This window comes from Mastigoproctus giganteus, chromosome 11 (genome assembly GCF_048544385.1).
Source record: "Mastigoproctus giganteus isolate SK-2022 chromosome 11, ASM4854438v1, whole genome shotgun sequence".
Lineage (NCBI taxonomy): Eukaryota > Metazoa > Arthropoda > Arachnida > Uropygi > Thelyphonidae > Mastigoproctus > Mastigoproctus giganteus.
In genome coordinates, this window is record NC_143585.1 from 8,606,924 (window position 1) to 8,625,155 (window position 18,232).

At 37.6% G+C, this 18,232-nt stretch overlaps 1 protein-coding gene across 1 annotated transcript in view; it reads right to left on the reverse strand.

Moving 5' to 3' along the window:
• LOC150077686 (retinaldehyde-binding protein 1-like) overlaps positions 1–8,073 on the reverse strand; it is a 41,724-nt gene extending 33,651 nt beyond the window's left edge. The window contains exon 1 of the mRNA XM_090384682.1: positions 7,826–8,073. The gene's annotated coding sequence lies outside the window, so the exon portion shown is untranslated. The remainder of the gene's footprint in view (positions 1–7,825) is intronic.
• Between the last annotated feature and the right edge of the window lie 10,159 nt (positions 8,074–18,232).

Below are 18,232 nucleotides of genomic sequence, written 5' to 3' on the forward strand. Positions count from 1 at the left end.
ACAAATGAGCAGGGCAGACATCTTTGCTTTAATCGCGCTAGCTTCGATAAAAATACAGCAAAATTAAACCGCCCTGTTCAGCTCGAGTTCCACATTACGATCCTAAGCAAGTTAAAGCTACTTTTCTTTTCTTAAAGGAAACCTGTTACACTTTAGCCTGACGTTGTAAGCACAGAACCGTGCATATCAAAAGCAAAGATTAAGGAATTAAAAATTAAAGGCCGAAGCATTACAAGGCAAAAATATGAATAAAAATCGCAGAGATAAAAAACAAGAGATAAAAAACCTGTACATTTTAACGATAATAGAAGAATGACGTCAGCAGTCTTGATTCGTTTACTTGAAATTCCAAGGTAAGCAACATTACTTAGCCTCCATTAGATGTTATCTTCTCTTTGGTATCCTTGCTTCGTCCCCTCTCTACACGCCTGTCACATGGCAAAGTGCCTGTTTACTTCCTTCTTCATTTTCGAAAGCATTTCAATCAGAATTCCGTGATGGAATTACAAATTCGGCCTGCGTGGGAAAATTCTGAAAGCTGAACTCAGCTTCTTGCACTGTATACGCGTGCAATGAACGAATTTCGTTATGTATGTGTCTATATATTGTATATTAGATCGATTATTAAACCAAACTAGCTCGATCTATAAATTGACTTTAACAGAACCCAAAAATGCAATCGAATTGAACGTTACGTCACAGTGTAATATAGGAATACTCTCAAGCTTAATGTTTAAGTTTGCAGATGATACAAAGGTTGGCAGGGTGGTTAACGACAGTCATCAGATTGAGCTGCTACAACGACATCTACGAAAATTGGGTCGTTGGACTGGGAAGTGGCAACTGAAGTTGAACATTGACAAATGCAAGGTACTGCATATGGGTAGCAGTAATTCCAGAGTAACTTACCAATTGTGTGGTACTACACTCAGGGAGGTGGAGAATGAAAAAGGTCTTCGGGGTAACTATGCAGTCACATATGAAATTCTTTGTGCATTGCAGACTGCCAGGACAGATCATGGGGTTTTGTCATTGATATACAGAAACTTTGCTAGCAGGGAAAAGGAGGTGATTATTCATGTGTACAAGACCATGGTTAGGCCGCATACTGAATACTGCATACGGGTCTAGAGGCCTCACTTTAGAAGGGATGTAGAACTGCTGGTACGGGTGCAGAGAAGGGCAACCGAACTGGTGAAGGGAACAAAAGGGTGCTCTCATCTAGAAAGGCTTCAGTTGTGCAAAATGCAGCGTCTAGAGACTAGGCACATGTGTGGAGAACTGAGTGAGGTGTTTAAGGCCTTGAATGGATTGAGTAAGCTGCTTGTTTAATGGCTTTATTCCGCTTGCTGAGACTACACATGAGAGGATATAAATTCAAGTGGAGGAGGATGGTTGAAGGATGGATGTGCGGAAGTTTGCCTTCAACCAGCTGGTGGTTGATCGTTGGAACAGGCTTCTTGCTGTTGTTGTGGAAGTGGTTGGGTTGAATAAATTCAAGGAAGAAATGGAGAAATTCTTGGACGGTACGGATGTGTGAATTGTCTTTTTTTCTATTTTTTTTTTTTTTTTTTTTTTTTTTGATGAGGTCGTATGAGATGGTATTTATTTCAGTTATACATATAGGGATAAAAGGAGGAGTAGCACACCAAATAGAAACCTCAGAAGTAGAATCAGGTCGAAGATATAACCTAAATTTTGTAATATTGAGATCAAACTTAAAAGTAAAGGAATGCATTATTTAAACCAAGGAATGTATAAACAACGTAAAATAATTTAGAAAAAATAATTTATCATTTAAATCAAAGGAAAGCGTAACAAGTAAATGGTAAATTTTGAAAAAAGAATGCTAAATTTTGAAACAAAGGAAAGCCACGCCTAAATTTTATTAAAAATTATAAAATTTTAATAAAGGAAATTATAGTTTTAAAAGGAATGACAAAACAGAGTGCGAATCTATAAAAGGCATAAATTTTCAGAGATTTTGATGATGAATTCTGCAACAGAACTTAAAACTGGGATCAAATTTGTAGGTTTGGCTGAGCAAACAAAGAGGTAGACTTAAAGGATAATCAAATATCAAATCACTTAACGGTAAAAATTTTCTTGACAAAAACATTTAAAGTCGAAAAAGGGGACGAGTTTTATTAAGTGGACGAGGCGTGAAAACTGAAGGCGATTACATCAAGTATCTGGAAGACAACATTTTTTTAAAATTTTATTTCTGTAACTTTTAAATCTGATTTCAGTAATTTTGTGAAATGAATTTCTATGTCATTTTGTAAATTTAATCTTTAGCTTTTCTAAAACAGTTCTGATATTTTAAATTTCTTCTGGTAACTTCTGTAATTTAATTTTAATTTCGTTATTGGATAAAGTATTGGTGTACAATTTAATTTCTGTAGTAGATTGTTAATTTAAATTCTGGTGTACATTGTATTTGAAAATTTCGATTTTGTAATCTTTGTGAAGTTCAGATTTTGTCTAAATAATGTTTTTACCAAGATCGACTTTCAAAACAAAGTCAAGGACATCATGACTCAGAAGGAAGAGCAAGCAGGCACTTCAGATATGAGTCATGAGTTCATCGATTGTATGCCTGCGAAGTGTATTCTAATCTCGCTCTAATTGACAAACCAAGCTCAACTGACAATTCTTTTCTTTGCATCCAATGTAAAGAATGTACCAATCGCAAATTATAAATTGGTGCATTACGAACTGAATATGAGTCACTGCAGAAACAAGTACTTGTCCTAGAAACAGGTGCAACTGGGAACTCGCCGGGTCTCGATCTGCTTAGTGACACACCCTCGATTCGGGTGGCAGAAAAGAATTGTCACAGGATCCATGAACTCCTATACGAGCATACCCGTGCATAGTAATTAAGGAAATGATGCACGAGGAGGATGCCTAAATGGATGAATGCAGAACCAGCGTTTATTTAAAATTTTGTTCACTTGGTGAACAAAATTTTACATAAACGATGATTATAAGCTGAGAGTATTGTGGATTAACTCAAGACTTGAGGGACTCTGCAAGGCTTTGGTGGAGAGGATTTTTATCAAAGTAGTCGACCTTATAGGAAGAAGGACGTATGTTGTAGACACGGTGTTCATTTGAACGAAGGTGGTGCAAGGATTTTTGCTTTTGCCAGTATCATTGAGGATACCTTAAGGGTTCAGGGAAACTGCTAATTAGAGGGGTAATATAGATCCTCGATTACTTGATGATATTGGCTAAAGTAATGCTTGCACTCACTTCAAGTATTCTAGTTAGTAGTTTCGTGATGTTCGTATGATGTTGTGAAAGTAGCAACGTTTTAAATGAGAGGGAAAAATAACTTCAAGGGGTGCGCCAGAGTAATAAACCATAGTAGACGAATATTTAGACTTTACTGTGGCCTCAGTAATGTCAGTGTATTGTCAATAAAATGGCTGCATTCGTTCTCCTGATTAGGAAAATTAATGTTGACATAATAGGGCTGACAGAAACGTGATGTCTCACCGGGAAATTAGGAATGTCGAGTTCCATTATGGTATATTCTGTATATCTTGTGAACTCCTCTGACCGTTTGGTCGTGCCGGAGTATAAACAGAAAATTTATTTATTTAAATTTATATATAATCTATTTAGGAAAGAAAGAGAAGATAGAAGTGGTCGTGGAGTCATGCTTCTTATAGAAAGCGTGAAAAGAGCTTTTGCTGAGTCGGACATTACTTCATCCAGCATAGAATGTGAGTTAGTTGAAAGCAATGGTATAAAGAGAGAGGGAGTAATTGACAGACCAGAAGAATATGTAGAGTATGACGAGGGTTTCTACATGCAGATGGTACGGGCAAACAAGGCTGAAAGTCTTATTATGGGTATCTTCAATCTTCTCCGGACTGACTGGAATAAGTGGGAGGGAAACTCACTTGGTGAACAAAATTTTAAATAAACTACTTGATTATTATTTGTACCAACATATTAAGATCAAATAAGAAAAGAATATTCTAGACCTGAGCAAACATTATTCAGAAATCAGATGATATTATAGAGCTCACAATGCAGGAACCATTGGCAGGTAGTGATCAAGCTATCATTAATTGGAAGATGAAGAAAGCTGTTGCAGTTGTTAAAGGTAAAGGCACGGGTTTTAATTTCAGAAGAGGGCGACTACGACAGTATAAGGCGCGCGCTATATGACATCTATTATTTGGGCGGATCGAAGAAGGAGTGAGCGCGAATACATTTCAGTTACAAGATGCCTTAACACTAAAAGTCACAGGAGCCATGAACTCCTATACGAGCATACCCGTGCATAGTAATTAAGGAAATGATGCACGAGGAGGATGCCTAAATGGATGAATGCAGAACCAGCCGGTTTAATAGAGCAGAAAAAGATACGATCTACGAAAAGTACTGAAGGCTACATCAGATACAAGATGATCGATCTGTAACAGCACCATAGATAAGGATAAGGAGAATAAGGCTACGAAAAAGAAAGCACTGATTTGTGCACTTTGTATGTTAATACAAAGAAGAAGACGAAAGCCAGTTTAGGTAGGTCTCTTATGTACTGGTGTGAGAAGGTCTTGGATAACCCAGCTGATGTTGTGGATGAATTGAAGAGACGCTTTGCATCGGTCTGTACTGACGCAAGACCCTTCATGCTGAAATAAGAGTAAAATATAAGAGCAAAATACAGATTTAAAAAAAAAAAAAAAAAAACCTTCTTATAATAGGGTAACTCGAGAATTATTTCATCGATTCAAAATAGATAAAAATTAAAATAGATAAACATTATAATTAGAGATGGATGTAAAAAAGTAAAATACAACTGTTTCGGAGAGTCAGTCACGCCAAGCGCTAGATTTCCTGCATCGTTGAGGAAGCAGACTGAAGAATCGTTTCGTGACACTTTTTTTTTGGCCTTGATAAATCTTTTAGGATCGGCATTAGCACTCTGCTCGTACTAGGCAGTAGAGAGCTTGTTGGAACTTATCAGCTGTGGGATAAAATTCCCGGACTTGTGCAATTAAAAGAACATAAAGTTTAATTTTTATTCAAAGTAATCACCACCTGATTGAATGCATTTATTACACTGTTCTGAAAGTTTCTGAAAAGATTCAGCGAAGGAGTCCAAAGCGATGATATTCAGTTCGGAGGTTACGATTTTCTTTATGTCTTCAACATTCTGAAATCTCTTTCCTTTGAGAGAAATTTTAACCTTGGGAAAGAGGAAGAAATCCGCTGGTGCTAGATTGGGAGAGTAGGGTGGATGACTGATCTGTACAATGCCATGTTCCTTCAGAAATGTCTTCAGAACTAGTGGGGAATGGCCGGGGGCATTGTGTGCAACAAGTAGCGCTATCTTTCTCTCGAAATTGCGGCCTTACCCTGGAAATGCACCTGTACTTAGAACGCTGCACCGACTCTCTTCCCTTCTATAAAAATTCCTTGTGAATCATATCCTGTTTGTCTAAAACCATGATCAGTATCAGGATGATGCTGATCGCGAAAACCTTTTGGGTCTCCATGATGATTTTGAAGTCTACTGCATGCTATGATGCTTCGTCTCTGGGTTGTACTGAAACACCCAACACTCATATTCAGTGATAATGCAATCGAGGAAATTAGGATTATCTTGACAATCGTAATTCCTGGATGGAGTTTTCGAATACATGCTGACATTTTTCTTTGCTTCTTCTGTGCGGCACAAATTTTTCATAGACCTTCCTTTTCCCTATATCTTCATACAGAATTTGAAGAATCATCGCCTTGTTCATATCTTAGTCATCAGATATAGTTATCCTTGATAATATTTGATATAGTTATCCTGAGAGTCAAGCTACAGTTTTCCGAAATTCTGTCTCATTTCGAGAGTTTGATGGGAGCCTGCTTCTTGGGTCATTGCGCAAATTCTCACATCCGTCTTTGAACCGCTTATACCACTCAAACACACTGGTACGACTTAACGTTTCATCCCCACCACAACTAGTTTTTAACATTCATGCACTTCTGTTTGAAGATTTCCCCAATTTAAAGCAGAACTTGATATTCGTTCGTTTCTCCAATGCAAAATTGTGACAAGGAAGGTTAACGCTACTAACGATGCTGGTTGTTACTTGCAATATGTCAGCCTACTGAACCAACTCTGTACCACCATCTGTTGGAGGAAGTTTGACTTACAACGCACCATTTCCGTTTATATTCAAACTGTGGCAGTCCGGGAACTTAACTGCTACATCTCGTACACAAGTAACTAATTGGAAGTGGCAGGATTACAAGCAACATAAAAAAAAAAAATAAATAAGATCTTTTTATATTAACGTCAGGAGTGAATAAATATGATGAAGTTCTAATTAAACGAGCTGATGCCAACATAACAGGAATACACAGAGTGTATACCAGAAAACTGGTGTCATCAAATGGTGTACTGGATGCATAATTAGAATAGTCTGCATCAAATAAAGGATCGAAGAGTTTCTGATCACTGGTGCCACACTCCTACATTCTTTGGTTTGGATCTTGATTTGAATGAATAGAGTTGCAATGAATCAGTTTACAACGCAGCTAGATTGTGAATCGATTTACAACAATCCTATTAATGTATCCCAAATTTCTGTACATAAAAGGACTTTTTTATAAGGGACTGAGTCGACGTTTGTTGATCTGACTGAAATATAACTCACAAGGCCAGTTAAAGTGGATAGTAGCCTTCTGTTCAGAAAGAAGTACGGAGGTAAACAACAATTTTCCTGTTGGAAAACTTAAGTTAAACTGCACTAAGGAAAACAGACTTTAGTAAGTAGCTCTCTGGTTTCCGAAACCTTTTGAGCATCAATGCCAACCATCCCGAGAATGTGATGATGCCAAGGAATCTGAATGGTACTTACCGGAACACATCGGTGATGTCGCATACTAAATAAATAAAAACAAACTCTTTCATTAATCCGCTTTTCGTTTCAAAAATTTTCTATTTCAAGCCCCTTTTGTCTTCCTTCTTCCTTTTCAACTAGTAAAGTAATGTAAGTTATTATTTTTTCCGCATAGCTATTTTTTTGACAATCATGAGAAACCAGTTTGTGTTTACAGCATTTTCCAATAGCTGTCAAGGACTGAACCGTTGTATATGCCTTCTGTATTTTGCTGTTCATGTTACATTACATTCCAAAGTACCGATCGGTTCTGAAAAGCTGTCCGGTTAACTGTTCCTATAAAAATAGGAATACGTGCTAACTTTATTTCATTTTGTTTTTACTATTTTACTGTGAAAATTTAGTATTCAAGCGGATGGTGATTGAAATATGTACAGACGGATTCGTAGTAAATGCAGTGGTAATTGAGGGGATTCTAATGGTTAATCAGCGCATAAAATTCATCTGGACGGCTTCAAGTTTCTTACTGAGGGTGGCCCTTAAGGGCTACTCTCAGTAAGAAAATTCAAACAAAAGGCATCTTGGATATTAAATGTTGACAATACATTCTCCTATGGACATCAAGTATACTGAGACAAATTTAAACTATACGTTAAGTTGCAGTACGTTTATTGTCTTGTGCTAATTCGACTTCAAAATGCTTGCTCTGGGTTCGGATTTAATTACCACTATTCGATTCCTGTGGTCAGAAAGGACGAAACCCTCCGATACAACGTCAGAAAAAAAGTGGATTAATTTTACCTCTGAAATTGTACAACTCAATATTCTCAAGTGGCATTCGCGTCTTTAAAAAAAGCTCCGACATCATGGTTATTATTGTTATTATATTAGAATTTAATTATTACTCACAGAAGGTGCACACTCTCTATAATAATAACAATAAATAATGAACAAAGATAATGAACCTGTTTTCTCAGAACATCCAGATGGCTAGTGCTGTTCAAAATTTTGGAGATCAGAATAGATATGACTCAACTGCGCTTCACATTAACAGGAGGAGGCCACAGATATTACAAAACGAAGGCAAATAACTGAAGTACACGTTCATAAATGTACGATATCCATTCAGAAACGCACTGTCTTGTTTTTCGGAAACTGGTCCACCAACATAAACTCTGGGTGGAAGGAAAATACTAGAAAAAACAACATTAAGCAACCAAGCGTTATATGAGAGCATTTGTTGCTAAAACACCTTGAAGAGGGACCTTGAAGCGAGTGAAACGAGTTCCAACAGCTGTTCTCAACGCCATCTGTCAGTCACATCACAAACACAGAGGAACAGTGCTCTGTGCAGCAATGCAAGAAAGAAATTTAAAGCTACATCAAAAATTAGGACTATTCTTACGTCAATAAATATAATTTATAAACATTGACATTAAGATGATGCGGTTATGGTTTACGATTTTAATTAACTCATAAAAAAAATTCAAAATTCTTATTCCAAAGAATTCTGCATTTTTTGTAGCAACATTTTTTTTGATGGAGAATTCCCAAATTTTTTATAAAAGGTATCTCTTTCTAAAATCAATGATCAAAGAAAAATTTCTAAGATTAATTCAAGGTTTATCAGGTTTTCTGGAAGAAAGAGTCGTTTCATCCGAATTTTGATTTAAAGGTGAGGTTTTTGTTAACATTTCTACAATTGTTAATAATTTGTATTAATTTATTACACAAATTGTTAATATTGTCATAATCATTCCTATTCTCCTCTACTATAAAGTTATTAACTCTTTCATAGAATACTTTTGGTGAAAGATACGCTGAAAGGGTAAAGTGTCTCGATGTTTGTAAAGCTGGGCTACAGAGGTGGGTGAGAATGATATGCACGAATGGTAGCGTAATGACCTGAAAAGTATTTTCCAAAATGTAAGAAGTAACTTGAGATAAATTAATATTAGTTGAAATATGATCTATACACGAGCTTACAGAGCTATTTGACCTCATGGGTAGCACAGTTGGTAGGATCGCTTTTCCACACGGGGTGGAAAAGACCTGAGTTCGACTCCCATCGATGAGGGGAGGAGTTTTTATGGGCCTTTTTCACAAAGAAGCTGAACTATGTCTCAGGCGAAGGTATCGTGGTTTTTTCTCCCGGAAACTCGGGTTTTCTGTCCAGGAAAGCGAAAATCAACCACGAAACACACCCAATTTACAGAAAACGTACACGGAGCAATATGACCTCGCTGATGCTCCTAAAGAACCCTATTACGAGAACAAAAGCTATTTAACAACTTTTGTTGTATTGTTATTGAAAGTATTCCCTGTTGAAAATTATAGCTGCTTCAAAGATAAGCAATAATTATCTTCTATTGGACCTGAAGAATGATTGAACAGATTAATCATTCGAAGTAATATTAACTTGTAATAATGATACAAAGCATGCAACAATATCTTTCAAAAATTCTATACTCGCTTTAAATTAATGTTCAAAGCAGGTACTACAAGAGAATTGATAATTTTATTTAAAAAAAACACTCCTCAATAATTGCTGAGAAGATTCAAAAGATGGTGCGTGAACAAAATTCATTAATAATCTGTATTAGGATGGAATGTGTAAGAATAGTGTTACAATTTGTGACTGTTGGGGGGGAGAAATTATTATTTCTTATATATTTTCTACCTTTTTTGATACTTATTTATTTATTTTTATTGGTAATCTTATTTAGATTTATTATTATTTTTACCTTTCATTAGAAATCTTATTTAAATTTTTTTAGATGCCTTCACACCTTCCAAGGCTCCACTTTTTGCCACCTGACTGGTATACATTGTATATCTCATTGAAAATTCTCGGATCGTGAGAGGGTAAATTCTTTTGTTTCCCCTAATCAGTTTCCAGGATTCTCTCGCCAAATTGTGGGAAGAGCAAACTTTTAACCAGGCAAGCAAGGCGTGCGTTATTTAGAATAACAGGACTCAAAGTGAAAATAAAACATGAAATTTATTACCTACATACGATATACAACATAATATACAATTGAACTAGACAGCATATGATCATAATATACAAAGTTGACCCAGAGATACCTTGCATTTATTATACTTATTACAGCTTCCCATCACTAGTTAATCTGATTTGAAAATTATATATATATATATAAAAAAAACATGATTCATTCTTCTTGCCTTATTCCTTAATTAACTCTTAACACTTATGCATTCATTGTACCTATTTCCTTTACTCCTGGATACAATACTGTTTCATATAGTAATAATCAAAATGCTACATTCATCATTCAGCTCTTTATTCTCACCACACTGTTACAATATCATCATCATCGGCCATTTTCAATCCACTGCAGTATAAAGGCCTCTCCAGCAACTTTCCAGTTCCTTCTGTTTTGTGCAATGGCCATCCATTTACTTCCCACAAACTCATGAAATGAATTTCATCTATCCATCTCCGCCGTTGTCTTCCAGCTTTTCTTCTAGCTCCTCTTGGGTACTAATCTGTTATTTTCTTAGTCCATCTGTCATCATGTCTTCGAGTTATGGGTCCTGCCCAAGACCATTTTAGTTCTTTAGTTTTGATAAGAATGTTCTTTACTTGAATTTGCTGCCTAATCCATGTGTTTCTCTTCTTATCTAACAATCTAATTCCCAATATAATTCGTTCCATTCTTCGCTGTGTAGGTCTCAGCTTCTCTTCCATTCTTTTGGTGAGTGCCCAAGTTTCACTTCCATAAGTCATGGTGGGTAATATACATTGGTTCATTATTTTACGTTTCAGACAAATTGGGATATTGCTCCTCAGTATCTGACTATATTTCCTGAATGCAATCCATCCAAAATTTATTCTTCTCTAGACTTCCAGCCATCTATCATTATTACAGCTAATGACTTGTCCCAGATAAGTATATGACTCCGCCTTTTCAATTACTGGTCCTCCAATCATTATTTCCCTTTCTGTGGCATACTTGTTCATCATTACTTTTGCTTTAGCCATATTCATCTTCAGAACTCAATCCTTACTAACTGGGCATAACTGATTAAGATTTTCCTCTAATTCTTTGGGATCGTGGCTTATGACCACAATGTCATCTGCAAATCGTAAATGGTTTAGGTACTCTCCGTTCACATTGACTCCTTTCTGCGACCAGTCTCTAATCTTCTGAAAGCTTCCTCAAGGGCAGCAGTAAACAGCTTCGGAGATATTGTGTCTCCTTGTCGAACCTTGAGAGAGGCGGCAAGCGAGTGCATTGAACCACTGAGGCTGGTTATGCGAGCATCACTAGACTCTGGGGAGATTCCCTTGGATTGGAAAAGTGCAAATGTATCTCCCATACATAAGGGTGGCTCTAAAAGTGAAGTGGGAAATTATCGACCTGTCAGTCTGACTTCAGTAGTAGGGAAAATCATGGAGGCATTGATCAAGGGTGGAATTCAGGATCATTTGGATAGAATTGAAATTCTCAAGGATACTCAGCATGGTTTTGTAAAGGGAAAATCATGTTTAACAAATCTGGTTCGCTATTTCGAAAGGGTCACTCACGAGCTGGATTTAGGGAATAATTTCGACATTGTTTATTTAGATTTCAGCAAAGCTTTTGACTCAGTCCCACATGAGCGGTTGCTTTATAAGCTGGAACAGGTCGGAATCACTGGGAAAATCCTTAGATGGATAGAAGGATGGCTTCAGGGCAGGAGGCAGAGGGTTGTGATAAATGGCTATTCCTCAGATTGGGTTGATGTAAGAAGTGGGGTTCCCCAAGGATCAGTATTAGGATCACTGTTGTTTTTAATTTTCATAAACGACATTGATGAAGGGATAGAGGGCGTGATGTCTAAATTTGCAGATGATGTTAAAATTGGTAGAGTAGTTAATGATCACTGTCAAGCTGAGCTTCTTCAGAGAGACCTAGATAGACTTCAAGAATGGTCAGAAAAATGGCAGCTGTGCTTTAATCCAACAAAGTGTAAGGTATTACACCTGGGAAACAGTAATCCCAAAATAACTTATTCACTTGGTGGAGTTCAACTAAACCCAGTACTGGAGGAAAGGGACTTGGGTGTTACGATACGGTCAGACATGAAATTCTCTGAGCATTGTAAACAGGTTGCAAGGAAGGCCCATGGTGTCCTATCGATGATCTATCGAACTTTTGCAAGTAGAGATAGGGACGTGATAATCCCATTATATAAGGCCTATGTTAGACCACACTTGGAATACTGTGTTCAAGTATGGAGACCGCACCTAAAGAAAGACATCGAGCTTCTTGAAAGGGTGCAAAGAAGGGTAACTCGCCTGGTGAGATCGGCAAAAGGGCGTCCTTATGAAGAAAGACTTCGAATATGTGGGTTGCAGAGTTTGGAAACTAGACACCTTAGAGGAGATTTGATTGAGGTGTTTAAGGCTCTGAGAGGCATCAGTAAACTGAATGAGGACAAAATTTTCAAGATTATAAATGATGCTAGAACTAGGGGACATAAATTCAAGTTACGCGGGGAAATGTTTAGATTGGACTGCAGGAAGTTTTATTTTAGCCAGCGAGTTATAAATTACTGGAATAAGTTGCCTTCATGGGTGGTAGAGGCCGACAGTTTGGGGAAATTCAAAGGTCATCTGGATAGTACTTTCGGGTAAGGGAAGCGCATAGGATGATAGGATTAATTTCCTTTTTATTTAATTTTTAATTTCATTTTATTATTTTTATTTCTTTATTAATTATTATTATTTATTTATTTAATTTTTGTTTTTATCATTGTTTTGTTCGGATTTTTTTTTTTTTTTTTTTTTTTTTTTTTGGCTGGTGCAGCATAAGCCATAGGCTTTCTTGCACCATACGGCCGTTACTAATACTAATACTAATACTAACTCCTTTCTCGATTTTAAATTTCCTACTGTCTTTGTCTAGTCTAATAAAGGAGATAGCACTCTCATATATTTTCTTCAAAATCATAATATATGGGATATCAATGCCTTGTCTTTCCAGTGCCCGAAACATTGCCTTATGCTGGATGAAGTCAAATGGCTTTTCATAATCCACAAAAGCCAGGCATAATGGTGTTTTATATTCATTTGCTTTCTCCATTAGCTGTAATATTACCTGAAGGTGATCCATAGTTGAGAATCCTGTCCTAAAGCCAGCTCGCTCTTTCGGTTGATTCTCGTCAAGTATTCTTTCTAATCTGTTAGTAATGACCCTTGTGAACAACTTGTAGATGTGGGATAACAAGCTAATTGGTCTATAATTTCCAATTTCTGATTTATCTCCTTTCTTATACAGCAAAACTATGATTGCATTATTCCACTGCTTAGGCGTCACACCTTCATGTTCTTCCAATGAAGGAAGAATATCGGGCATGTCGCATGTGTTTCTAATTTGCGATCCATCTTCCCCACTGCTGGCATCATTCCCTCGCTCCTTGTATAATTCTCTATAGTAGCCTTCTGCTATTTGAATTATGCCTTCTCTGCTGTTTATAAGTACACCATCGCTATTCTTCAGTTTCAGTATCATTTGTCTTCCTGTATCACTGCTCATGACTGCTGAATTAAATCCTTTGTTTTCCCTTAATGCTTGTTCTACTTTTCTTGTGTTAAATCTTCTTATGTCCTCTCTGAGTCTCTTTCTAATGGCTTTGCATAACTCAGTATACTCAATTTTCTCCCTGTCAGTGTTTTTCTTGCTTTTCATTTGTCGTCTTCGGTTCATCATGACAAGTGTTTCTTGACTAATTTTTTCTTCTTTGGATTTCTTTTTCCCTATAGGTTTCTAGGGCTTTATCACTTTCAGAAAGTTGTAATATTCCTCGTCGATATCTTGGTCCTGAGCAATCTTGCAGAAACTCAAACTTGTTCTTAAGTTCCAGTACATACTGCTTTTTCTCCTCTTCTGTTATCTCAAAAATATTTTGTATTATTTACTCGAGTCAGTTTTTTCCTTTCCTTTCCTACATCTATATCAAGTGTACATCTTACCATTCTGTGACCACTTCCAACATTTACCTTATTCAGGACGGTAACATCATTCACGATATACTTCTGTTAGTGAAGATGAAGATACAATATACTTTGTAGACAAATCTTCAGTATCCTAATTTCTCTCCTTGTTACTAATCATTCAGATAAACCGATTGTACACAAATCTTCTTCAATTATACAATATATTCAGATTTGTTTATATAATTTAATTATCCATCATTTAAAGCATATTTAGAATCTTTCTATAAACCCCTTACTTTCCTTCTAACACATTATACACTCACAACCCTCTCAATGTGCCCAATACTCAATATTTCTATCATTTTTCCTTTCTAACACATTATAGCTGTTTGTACATCAATTCCATCTATTACTCATTCCTTCGTTTCCCTTGCATTATACATTAACCCTCCTTTTTAACATAATAACTCTGTTAGTATATCTACCTCAGAGATAATTTATCTTTCACTTTACTTTCTAGTGCTACCCTCTTTCATTAATTTCCCTACTATTGTACTAACAGTCCTTCTTGTTAACTTAGAATATATCGCTCATCTCTTCTATCTTCTTCTTCAGGGAAGATTCAGGCTTTCATCTTAGGCTCTCCACGCTCTCGTCTACGGCTATCCTAATACTAATACTAATACTAATACTATCGTTTTTGGTTTCCTTCATCCGCTTTCTCCTGAATCTGTTTCTGATAATTTTCCGGAATTCTTGGCTCACATATCTGCACAACTGGCCATTTCTTAACGGACCATTTCTTCAGAGGTACAGGTTGCGATTTCGTTGCTAGGAACGCCGTTCCCTGCCTCCCGTGCCGGACAGGCTTTCTTTTTTGCACGTTTACCTTAACCTTAAACTTTCGACGCACATGTTTCCCACTGTTCCATACTTCCAAAAAAACATCATCACTTTAAGTCTGCAGTTATTCCCGTCCTCTACGCTTCACTACCCCTTTCTCTCCCCCATTTTTTAATTCTTTTTCTCCTTCATCTTGCTACCACGAGATGTGAACTCCAACCACAAAAAAAATTACTTTCAATTTTTCCCTCAACTCAAGACTTTGAACTTTTTTCTCCCTCGTTAGACCTCCTCCCACAGGACTCTACCAATCCCGTTTTTCCTCGTGTGCAGACCAAGCCTTTTACCTGTAATTTGAAATTTTCTTGTCTAGTTCTTAGGTCAGCACAAACCTTTCATGTATCCGATCGTATCCAAGGATAAGTGTAAAAAGGGTGATTGCGTAGTGTAGCGGGGAAGCGCTGGAAGAAATCCAAAAATAAATTTTCTGTTTATACTCCGGGACGACCAAACGGTCAGTGGAGTTTACAAGATACACAGAATACAAGAAACAGCACCGCATTCAGTAGTCACGGGCTTGAACCCCGGTCACTCAAGGCACGCGTACTTATGCACCCGCGCGCCTGACCACTAGGCTACGGCAGCCTGGTGGGCGAAATTGATTATAGATTGTTGAATTTAGTTTGTGTGGGGCATTCACTTGCTTGCAGGTAGAGTAGGGTGGGAGACTGAAGACTGGAGGAGATAGAAAGAAGTATGGAGCGGATAGGGAAGACAGCTCCAGTTAAAGTGGGGCATGTCCATGCCCCACCAGAGGGTTAAGTCGGAGTGGCGGATGGGGTAGGGGACAGCGCAGCCGTCTACTCCCCAATGCCCAGGGAAAGGGAGGAATAGTAGCCGGCAAGAGAGCCGGCGCAAATCGCCTGTATGGCACATTGGCATAAGCTGTCGATTGACATCCAGTAGAAAAGTCGTGGCTAGGACAGCATCATAGTCTTCGTTTCCAAGATGTTAGGATCATTTGGGAGGAATCCTGTCCGAGATTCATAGTCCTGAAGGCGTGGTTGATTTAGTATAGTATTAGTATTAGTATTATTAATGGCTGCATGCTGCAAGAAAGCCTAAGGCTTATGCTGCACCAGCCAAAAAAAAAAAAAAAACCCAAATAGAACAATAACAAAAAAATAAAAAATAAAATAAATAAATAAATATATAAATAATAATAATTAATAAAAGAAAAGGAAATTAAACCTATCACCCGAAGTTTCCTTCACCCGAAGGTACTATCCAGATGATCTTTGAATTTCCCCAGACTGTCAGCCTCAACCACCCATGTAGGCAACTGATTCCAGTAATTTATAACTCGCTGGCTAAAATAAAACTTCCTGCAGTCCAATCTAAACATTTTCCCCCGTAACTTGAATTTATGTCCTATAGTTCTAGCATCATTTATAATCTTGAAAATTTTGTCCTCATTCATTTTACTGATGCCCCTCAGAGCCTTGAACACCTCAATCAAATCTCCTCTAAGGTGTCTAGTTTCCAAACTCTGCAACCCACATATTCGAAGTCTTTCTTCATAAGGACGCCCTTTTGCCGATCTCACCAGGCGAGTTACCCTTCTTTGCACCCTTTCAAGAGACTCGATGTCTTTCTTTAGGTGCGGTCTCCATACTTGAACACAGTATTCCAAGTGGGGTCTAACAAAAGCTTTATATAATGGGATTATCACGTCCCAATTTCTACTTTCAAATGTTCGATAGATCATCGATAGTACACCATGGGCCTTCCTTGCAACCTGTTTACAATGCTCAGAGAATTTCATGTCTCACCGTATCGTAACACACAAGTCCCTTTCCTCCAGTACTGGGTTTAGTTGAACTCCACCAAGCGAATAAGTTATTTTGGGATTACTGTTTCCCAGGTGTAATACCTTATACTTTGTTGCATTAAAGCATACTGCCATTTTTCTGACCATTTCTGAAGTCTATCTAGGTCTCTCCGAAGAAGCTCATCTTGACAGTGATCATTCACTACTCTACCAATTTAAACATCATCTGCAAATTTAGACATCACGCCCTCTAACCCTTCATCGATGTCGTTTATGAAAATTAAAAACAACAGTGATCCTAAAACTGATCCTTGGGGAACCCCACTTCTTACATCAAACCAATCTGAGGAATACCCATTCATCACAACCCTCTGCCTCCTGCCCTGAAGCCATCCTGCCATCCATCTAAGGATTTTCTCAGTGATTCTAACCTGTTCCAGCTTATAAAGCAACCGCTCATGTGGGACTGAGTCAAAAGCTTTGCTGAAATCAACATAAACAATGTCGAAATTATTTCCTAAATCCAGCTCGTGAGTGACCCTTTCAAAATAGGGAACCGGATTAGTTAAACATGATTTTCCCTTTGCAAAACCATGCTGAGTATCCTTGAGAATTTCAAATCGATCCAAATGATCCTGAATTCCACCCTTGATCATTGCCGCCATGATTTTCCCTACCACTGAAGTCAGACTGACAGGTCGATAATTTCCCACCTCACTCTTAGAGCCACCCTTATGTATGGGAGATACATTGGCACGTTCCAATCCAAGGGAATCTCCCCAGAGTCTAGTGATGCTCGCATGATCAGCCTCAATGGTTCAAGGCACTGACTTGCCGCCTCCCTTAAGATTATAGGGTACATTCCATCAATTCCAGGAGCCTTACTGGCCTGCGAAAGTTTTTTAATTAAATAATCTTGCGAAATTTCAATATCTTCAATTACATATTTTCAACTTCGCTCCCACAATTTCCCATTGCCACAAAAGGCTTTTCATTTGTAAATATCAATGCAAAATAACTTTTGAGTTCATCTGCAATGGCAGCTGGTGGGTTTAATACTATCCCCTTTCCCTTACGTAAAGGTCCGATCTGGTTTGTCCTGCTCTTCTTGGCATTTATATATGTGAAGAATTCTTTCTCCCCCCCCCTCTTTGCTCTGTTTGCTAGTGATTTCTCATAAACTGCCTTTGCCTGTCGAACCTTTTCTGTGGCTCTATTAAACATCACCTTGTAGCTGTTATAGGCTTCAGTGCTTTTTATCGCTATGTAACCTTTCCATGCCACCTTTTTCAGCTCAAGTACTGTGGCAACTTCACTATTCATCCAACTTGGAACTCTCCTCGTGGAGTATTTTTTTAATGGTAAATACGCATTTAAGGCATCTGTGATTAATGCTTTAAAAGCGTTAATAGAGGCCATGTAGTACCTTAAGGTATCGTAATTTCCTTTTCTGAAATTAAAACCCATTCCTTTGCCTTTTACTTCTGCTACCTCTCTTTCTCTTCATCATCCACCGTAGAACTCCTTGATCACTTCCTGGTACTGGTTCCTCTACTGCCAGCCCTGTTATGTCATCTGATTCATGTGTGATGATGAGGTCTAGGATATTCTTTTCTCTAGTACTTTCTCTGACATGTTGATACAAATAACAGTCATCGAGTTGATTTAAAAATTTTGTTCCCCATGTCGAGTTTCCTTCCCATTTACTCCAATCAATTAGAGGCAAATTGAAATCACCCATAATAAGGCATT